This window comes from Solanum lycopersicum, chromosome 12 (genome assembly GCF_036512215.1).
Source record: "Solanum lycopersicum chromosome 12, SLM_r2.1".
Taxonomy (NCBI): Eukaryota; Viridiplantae; Streptophyta; class Magnoliopsida; order Solanales; family Solanaceae; genus Solanum; species Solanum lycopersicum.
The window spans coordinates 59,560,788-59,570,632 of NC_090811.1; the positions used below are offsets into that span (position 1 = coordinate 59,560,788).

At 34.5% G+C, this 9,845-nt stretch overlaps 1 long non-coding RNA gene across 1 annotated transcript; it reads left to right on the forward strand.

The window, feature by feature from the left end:
- The first annotated feature begins 4,406 nt into the window (after positions 1-4,406).
- Positions 4,407-6,129, forward strand: LOC138340629 (uncharacterized). Its single transcript, XR_011213321.1, has 3 exons — positions 4,407-4,468; positions 5,145-5,216; positions 5,854-6,129. It is a non-coding gene; the product is annotated as an uncharacterized lncRNA (long non-coding RNA).
- The last annotated feature ends 3,716 nt before the right edge of the window (positions 6,130-9,845 follow it).

The following is a 9,845-nucleotide window of genomic DNA, read 5'->3' on the forward strand; positions in this document are numbered from 1 at the left end:
GGTTATTTAACTTCAACTTTTTTTGTTCTTCAGGTTTAATTTTCGACCATTTGTTTGATAACTCATGAGAAGAAACTGGATTCTCCTTTCCTATCCATAGATGAAGTTGATTTTTAAGAAACAAAGTTATTTTAACCTGCTAACTTGCTTTCAATTTCTTACACTACATAAAAAATGATCATTAGCGACAATTAAATCTTAATTGCCCCTAAATATATATTTTTATCGGCAATTAACAGTCTTTATATATGTAACTAAAGCCATAAGCGACATTGGTTCTAATGACACTTAACTAATGTCATAAAGACTTTAGCACTCCGTATTAATGTCAATATTTAATGCTGCTAAAAATTGTTTTTGTTGTAGTGTTAGAAGCTATTAATCAATAAAGCATTGTTCAAAAATATTACTAGTTAAATGTCTAAAAAGTTGGTAAGTGTACAACAAAATTACAATTTGATCATAGTCAACACTCAACATCATTTTAAGAAAAAACATCTAAAATTCAGAATCTACAAAAAGTGTTAACTCCTCTATGTCATGAATCTTGAAGTTTTCATCAACTCTGTATATTACAGCAAGTAACCACTAAGAAAAATGATTAATAAGAGATCACGGAGTATAACCGAACCACCATGATTAACGATAATTGCAGTATGATTTAAGGTTAGATTACACACACTTAAAATCTTAATTAAAATCTACAAATAGTTACATGGCTATTTGCATTGCCTCTGATTTTAAAAGTATATTATGTTCAGAAACTTCTATTAGTGAGTACACAAGATAAGAACTTATTTAAACACACGTTTCTTTAACACAAGAAAAGAAAAGAATTGAGGTAGCAAAGTAACAAAAAATGTTAATCAATGATATCTTGAAAATACTTATGGTAAACTCTTTCAACGTTGTTTTCCTTAAGAAGAATTGAAACTGCAAAGGAATCAAATTCATCAATGATATCACTCGAACAAGTTGGCTAATTAATCCTCAAAGGTTAATTCGAATATTCTGGGGAAAAAAAAAGAAGAAAAAATGAGTACTAAATAAAATGAAAACAGGATCATATTTTATCAAGATATGAATTATCTGCTTCAATTTGGTCAATTTTGTAGACTTTCCAATATGTCTTTAGATTTGCATTCTTTAGAAGGTCATCATATCCAAAATGCTAATAAGAGCTTCTACCATTCTTAAAGACAAAGAAGTTTGATCAGTAATAAGAATTCGACCACATGTACCAAGAGCAGACTCAAATGCAACAGTAGATATAGGAATTGAATGAATACCTTGCAACTTTCTTACATAGTCGAATATCTACTGGACGAAGCTTTTCACCAACTTAAGATATTGAAATACTCGATCTTCGTCACATCGTGGGTCAAGTATGACAGATTGGTTTTCACTCATTTTTATATGTTTCTCTCACTAATATTGCAACAAATTACAAAATTCACCCATCACACTATAGGCATCTTCAATATCATTGTTGGAATTTTCAGAGCAAGAATTATTATAGTGACTATATAAGAGCTTTAAAATATCGTACATCTACAGATTTAGTTTTCACAACAAAGAACCATATACTATGAAAACAATATTGATACAATAACAACAATTAGTAGCATATTCACACTCTCAAACTTACCTCAATATTTATCCATCTCAATTTTTTTTGTCATATCAATTAATCAAAATTAGATAATCATATTTGGTATGTTGTATAATATCATTTCTTAAATTAAAAAATTCATGAAAGAAAGTATAAAGAAACTTCACAAAAGATCTTACATCCTTCAGATCACCTGCTGATAAATCTTTGCTCGTTTTAGTTGTTTCTCGATAATACTCTTGGTAATGCTAATCATACCCATACATTCTTGTAAAAACTTTTAAAAATAAAGTCTGATCTGATATTATATATGTTGAGCTTATCATGTTTCAACATCAAGACTCACAAAATCGCGAGTGTCTATCCAACCTTTCTCAATAAATGACTTGGAAGAAGCAAACCTTGGACCAGACAACCTCACATATTTCAGTGCACTTCATATACGAGAAAATGAGTCAATTTGATACTCTAACTCCCTTTTCACAATTAAGTTCAAGATATAAGCATTTTTTGTAACATGTAAAAGTTCATGTTCAAGTATTATTCCTTTTCAATCATCAATACGCACTTCAAATTTTTAAATGGTAGCATCAGTTGCAGTTGCAACAGCAGTTGAATTATCTAGTACTATCGTTAACAAGTTCTCAATGCTCCAACCTAATAATCATTCACCAATCCTCTTTGCAATACTCCCATCTTTATGGTCAATTTTCTTCTTTTTTTTAAAAAAATAAATTTTCTTTTGTATATTGGACCGGTCATCAATGCAATGTTCAGTAAAAACCATATAAATAAAATTTTCAGTGATGTACACATATGTTGGTTCCTAATATGCTCTTTAAACTTTTCTCTCTCTTCTTGAGAAATCCTTAAACCAGGTCTAGCAACAGTTTTACGAGAAGGTACTTCAAAATTTGGTAAGACTTTAGCCAATTATTAATTAAATATTTATCCCTAAACAAATCTAAGTGGTTGCTCATCAATATTCAAATTTATTAGTTATTCTCCTATCTCTTCCTCATTGTACCTCACCAGTTTTAGTAGAACATGGACTATCTTCTTGCAAGCTTCTTTTGATAGATTTTAATGTGGTTATCCACCTATTAACAAACCTAATATAAGAACCTGTCTCTTAGTTATAGAAATGTCAACTGGGAAAAATTGGGCCGAAAAAACTTTTTAGTAGTAGTGGATTTTTCGAACCATGTCTAGATTTGGAGGAAATTGAAGTCACTAAAGTGTAGAGAAATCTGTTAGCAATGGGTGAACCATTTAGGATTTTGATTACATGAGTATTTAGATAACTCACTGAGGAACCCGTATGATTTTACGGAATTGAATTTGAGTTAGTAGATCTTTGGGAATCAAGCTTAGCATAAAGGGTATTTTCTAAGCATCGTTAGTTAGAGTTGTGTTGTAAAAAAGGGATATTGGAGTTCTTTAAAAATCTCTCCAGTTTCATTTACGCCGCTTTGGCGGGCGTTTTGTCACTCTGGCGGGGCCGCTACAGTAGGATAAGGAGCGTTATGACGGGTGCGACGACACCTAAAATTGAAGATGAAAGATGAAGAGGTCACTGGTTCAAAAATGTCGCTTTGGCGGGCACTTGAGTTGCTCTGGCGCCGCTGCTATAGAGGGATGAGGGTCGTTGTTGCGGCCCAAACGTTATTTAATATCGTTAATAAACCCATAAAAAACCTTATTTGATACTTTTTGACTTTTCGAGCTAAGGGATGACCTCCTGGGAAATTTCTACTCGTTTCTCACCATTCTTGAGGCTACAGGTACTTTTCACTCCTTAAAACCATTTTTCAATCCTTTGAACGTAATATAATGGGTGAATAATTATGGGTAAGGGTTTGGTTATGGATTCTATATTGCAGACAACCCTAATTTGGTTAGTTGGGACATAAGTTTGATCTAGGGTTCATAGAATTGTTATAGTTTTGGGTCATTAGCAATTGTTTGTTGATTCCCATGTTATTGTGATTGTTTATAGACTAAGAACAAGCGAAACAAATCTCAAAAGGAAAGGATCAAGTTTCTTAGGGTTTCAAGCTTGCTTCAAGGTAGGCGATGGTTGTGATTCTATCTTTGTGTGATATATGCATGTTCTTGCTTCATTATGATAGTTGTATATGTATGAATGTTGCAATATTGACAACATTATTGTAAATGAGATATATTAAATATCATTGCTATAAAATCATTACTTAAATGTATGATCATGATCAGGTACTTGCGTTTGTGATTATGGTGTGTGAATAAGATCGGATTGCCAGGTTCCAACATAACTAAATTTGATCGAATTTCCATGTTCCAACATAACTTTTGATCGGATTGCCATGTTTCGGCATAATATTTGATAGGATTGCCGTTCTAACATAACTATGCGGATTTTACGTTCCGATACGCTAGCTATTTGAGTTTGGGTTCCATGAGAGGACCAATGATGTGATGATAACTGCGAAATATGTTGTTGATTTTTTATATTAGTAATGTTGTATATGTTGATATACATGCATATGATTATAATGTTGTTTTACTTGTTTATATTACTGTAACGACCATTTTCGTTCGTTTTGAGAACTAAAACTTTTTATATCAGAAAATATTTTTTGATAGATTTAAAGGGGTGTTTTGGACTATTCATAATTATAATTATGATGTTAGTGGGGTAATTTTAATAACTTATTTAGTTGGTGGTTAAAGAGGATAATTGTGAAATTGATAGTGGGTCACTTTTTTTATTTCTATAATTTGTTATATATAATAATTAGGGTATAATTAATCTCTAGTGGAAAGGAAGAAACTCACCTACGGAGGAGCAACATTAAAAACATTAAGCGGCGTCAGGTAATCAAGCGTATATTATGTACTGCGTATATTGGTAGGGATAATATTATTATAAGTATGATATTGAATTGAAAGAGCATGAACCCAATTCTCCTAGTTATTGTTAATTAATGGTAGGAATAATTATGGCATGAAATTTGGCCAAGAATTAGAAGTTAATGATTAGAATATGTAGTGTAAGAAATTATTATTTTAAAGGATTGGAGCTTACAGTGATTGGCGAATGTAGGATTGACGTTATTTGTTAATTTTATAAAATAAATTGGATTGAAACTTGCTGGCAAATCACGTGGGTTTGAATAGTATATGAGTTTCTTTTTATACCCAAATAGTGATAGGTTATTTGATTTAATTAGTTTTAATAATTATATGTTGTATAGATTACAATGAATTGTATAAAAGAGAATGTCGTCGATTCTATTGGACATGTAAAATTTTGTAGTTTGTAATGGTTCATGTTTTAACATATTTTAATACGTAATTAAATATAAGGTGTAGTACATTATATAAATTACATTAAAATTATGCTAATGGGAGGAATTAAGACTTATCCTTAGATTTGAACTTAGGAAATTAATCATAGAATTAGGTGAATTTTTGAATCTAAGCTAAACATAGAATAATACGAGTGATTATAGGCTTTTAAACTTACAAATTATGTATATATAATTGATAGATTGGAAAGGTTCGAAAGCATTGAGGAAAGGAAAAGTATTGGAGCTTGCTTGAATTCGGTTCTTCGGTGGAGGTAGGTTATGATTTATTTCTATTTGATAGATAAAATCTAAATAGCGATTGATATGTATTGAGTGATATTGTAAAGTATCCTATGTACTTGATTGTATGGTTGTATGTTTTGATTGTGTGGTTTGTGGTTGGCCTAAAATTATGAGAGTATTGAATTTCTAATCTTGAACCCTCTCTATTACAATGACGCCTTGAGTAAAGAAGGCTTGATGAAATAAAATAATAAGATAATTGGATCGGAGTGTCATGTTCCGACACAGTATTAAGGGATCGGAGTGTCACGTTCCGACATGGTATATGGGATCGGAGTGTCACTTTTCGACACAATAACATTAAAGGCAAGGAATCTTAAAGTAACTTAATATACTTAATCTCAAGGAACCTATTTTCCAAAGGAGTATGGTATGGAGGCATGAGTCCTCCTACGTGTGCTTGATGGTGTACCTACTATGGTGTTGCTGTTGTCAATGGTTCATGTGTTTGTTGTTTGGCACCTGTTAAGTATTGTAGTTGATTTTATATTTTTATTCAATGTATATTGGTTTCTATTTTGAGTTGACCGATGATACCTACACAGTACGTGTTCCTTGTACTGACCCCTACATGTATTTTTCTCTTTGTTCTTTTGTCGATTGAAGCAAGTGTACCATCGACTTCGACTCGCCCTCAGCTCTAGTCAGTCTCCAGCACATCAGAGTTCAGGGTGAGCTATTATTTCTAGCTCGTACTGGATTCTCTCATTCACGTCATGATGTCTTTGAATTTCGGACATGAACCATCTTTTTACTTATTTTGGTTTCTTAAATACTCTTAGACTTGGTAATTTGAGGATAGATGTTCTTGATGTGATGACTTCCATATTTTGGGGATAATAAGTGTTAAACTTTAGAAGCCTATTTAATTGGTTACATTAATAAGTTTTGGATCTTCTGCATTATTTTTGCTAATCATAGTTAAACTATGGGTAAATGTTGGGGTTTAGATTTTTTGGTTCGCTCACCTTGTAGGTTAAGTGTGGGTTCCACTCACGACTCGTTTTGGGTCTTGACAAACTTGATATCAGAGCGTTAGGTTCGTTGGTCTCATCACACAAGGACAAGTCTATTAGAGTATGGAGGAACGGTATGGGGACGCCTTTACTTTTCTTCGAGAGGCTATTGGACTTTAGGAAAACTCCATTCTTTCTTTCTTTCGTGCTATTACATGGATCCAATTGGTATCTAGGTGATACAATTGGTATCTTACATTCTCACTCTATTTCACAGATGGTTAGAACTAGAGCAACAACTGTGTCAACACCAACACCTGCAAGACAGGGCGTGTCTGAGCCAACCAAGAGGCCGTGGTAGAGATCGTAGGAGGATGCCCACTAGAGGCAAACACCTGGTCCATCTAGGAATAGAGCAGTGACTCCTCCACCGACTCATGAGGTAGTGAGAGAGGGTGAGGAAGGGGAAAATGAGCAAGTTCTAGATAAGGAAGTACCACCCCAGCCTACCCTAGAGATTATTAATCAGGTTCTTACTTATCTTAGCGGGTTATCTGATTAGGGCCAGACACCTCCAGTGTTTTCTGCCCCAACACCTCAGGTTCAGGGGGTACAACATGCAGCTTCTATGGCTCCCAGCATGGATGCATCATTGGAAGTAGGCACGTTTCCTCGATTGAATACAGGGTTTATAATGACAGGTGATCAGCATGAACTTTTCATTAAGTTCTTAAAGTTGAAACATCCAGTCTTCAAGGGTGCTGAATCTGAAGATGCCTATGATTTTCTGGTTGATTGTCATGAGCTGCTACATAATATGGACATAGTAGAACGATTCATTGTTGAGTTTGTGACCTATCAGTTTCAGTAGGATGACAAAATGTGGTGGCGGTCGTATGTGGAGTGTCAATCAGCACAGGTACCACCTATGACTTTGGCATCATTTTCTAGCTTATTTATAGAGAAGTATATACCCCGGACTTTGAGGGATAGGAGGAGAGATGAGTTCCTGAGCCTAGAGCAAGAAAGGATGTCTGTTGTTGCTTATGAGGCCAAATTTTGTGCACTATCCAGGTATGCCACTCCGCTTTGCTTCAGTCCACAATAGCGGATTCGCCGCTTTGTATCTGGTACTAGATGAACTGCATTAAAATTGTGTGCATTAGAAGTCCATGCCTAAGATCTAAGAGAACGCAAGATTTGAAACATAGAACGTCAAGTTAGAATTGAATTTGATCACATCTTACGCACGATAAGAGTAACAAGAAAGTGATTTTTTTCTTAAACCACTTCATAGCCTCCCTCTCATTAGTTGAGGTGTACTTCACACCCATGAAAATGACTCTACTTAGTGTAGCTTTTTTAGACATCCTAGGACTCTTGAACCTAGTGCTCTGATGCCAAGTTTTGTCACGCCCCAATCTATCACTGAGACGCTGACACGGAACCTAGGACCAAAAGTGATCCCAAGCTAACCCTACTGGCATGATCATGACCATACTAAAGATAATAAACTGATGGGGAAGTTAAATCATAATTAAATCTAAAAAGATGGGGAATACTCATATTCAATAACTGAGATATTTGAAAACAATGAGTTTAATACAAAGGAAATATTAACTTAATACTAAGCTGAATCTAACTATGTACGAAATAAGCCTCTAAACTGGACTAGAAATACTGGGACAAGCCCAAGCTAAATCTAGCAAAAACATAAACTAAATTACTAAAGACTAAAATGAAAATCGTGATTGTTGTCCTCAGAAAATAAGGACTCGCCACTGAATCTTCTTGGAGATCGGAAATCAATCTATGCGTGATCTAAATGTTGAGAACCTTAACCTATATCACGAGAAGATGTAGTGCACGTATACGTCAGTACTTGAAAGAAACTAAGCATGTAGGATAGAGTAAAGCTTAAATAAAAATATAACTGAACAAGCATGAAAGCAAGTATAATAATTTGACATGATAAACTGAATTTTGAGCTGACTGAATGCAATGACCAATTTATAACATGCTGAAACTGAATACTGAATATACTGATAAATGGTCAATGAGAGAGTCTGACTGAACTCTGAAAGTTACTAATAACCGATAATAAAACCATATAAGCTAAATGTGGAGTCCGATGTATACGCCCTACCAAGACAACCCAATATACCCTGCCAAAGGTATAAAGGCATGGTGGCGTGATCACTAAACCGATTGCCCACAGAGGGACTTACAACCTACTTGGCTAGTAGTTCTGGGACTATTGAGTATGCTAAATCCTAGTCTAACTCGATATTATGCTACTCCCAATGAATTCTGTAAATTTACTGATTATGTTAGAGTTTTCTGCAAATATTGGACAGCTTAAAACTGAACATGCAACAATTAATCCGATAATTATGCATTTATAAATGAGGCATGTGTCATGATCGAAATCTAGACCCCAGATGAGACCGCGTCGTTGACCTATCAGATGTTGCAGACAAACCTAAATATGCCATTCTTACTTCATCTAGGTTAATTTTAGTGGAAAATTTGAAACATTTTGTTGCCTAACATGCTTACTAAACATTCTATTACATATATAATTGTTCACAATCAACCCTCTAACATTAAGATCATCAAATGAAAGAAGCAGTTTATTCTAACGATAAAGATATACTTTCCAAAATGGCACCAATAAAATGTCTGAACAAAGCCGAAAAACAAATGCTAGTGGAACATACTCCATTAGCTAAATCTTACAAGTAATATAGAATGTAAATGGGCGAGCATCCTTGAAAGCATCAAGGCCTACCATGTCCGGATGAATGCTCGACGTTCGGAAAGTTGCAACATTGATCCTGTAGCTCTAGCGTCCACCTGCACCTGCACCTAAAAGTTTAGAGTTGTATAGGGTTAGTACATACTTGTAATAAGTATGAGTAAATACAAGCACACACCAAGGACATGCATGAGTAAAAATATCTCTTTCCTAGCAACATGATTATAGCAGGTCAAGTTATTGGACTTGTCAAATTGATATTAGAAATATGAGGGAACTTTCCAAATTTGAATTAGGAAAGTTATGCCATAAGAGTAACATGCATCATATTGCACACAACACATAACATCTTGAATATAACACATAACATATTGAATACATCACATATCCTTTTTCATATTATTGGTTCGTATGCCATGAGACCTTGGAATCATGGACTTGAAATCAAGACCTCCCAAAATGAGGGCTCAACATATGGGACCTCAACTAGGGTGCCTTCTGTAGCAAACACAGAGTCTGTTTCATTCCTTCATACGTACTTCATTTCATTTCGTTCATAGGCTAGTGTGAACACTAGCTATACCGAGGATGTAGTTTAAGACTTTCATTGGGTTTGCTGCGTAATGATCAAGAATGACCTACTGTCAGTACTTGAGTCTAGCTCACCTCTTGATTATCCTATCCTAACACCTTTGCTATCATTCATTTCATTATGTGTATCGTGTGAGGTTGCCCTCATTCATTCATGGGGAACTTTAACTTTAACTGAAATAGATCATGTGAGCATCATGAAATTCAGTGTCATGAAACCCCACACCGAGAAGAGGTGGAATCACCGGCCAAAGTGACCCAAAACATGCTACCGTATATGGGGATTGAACCCC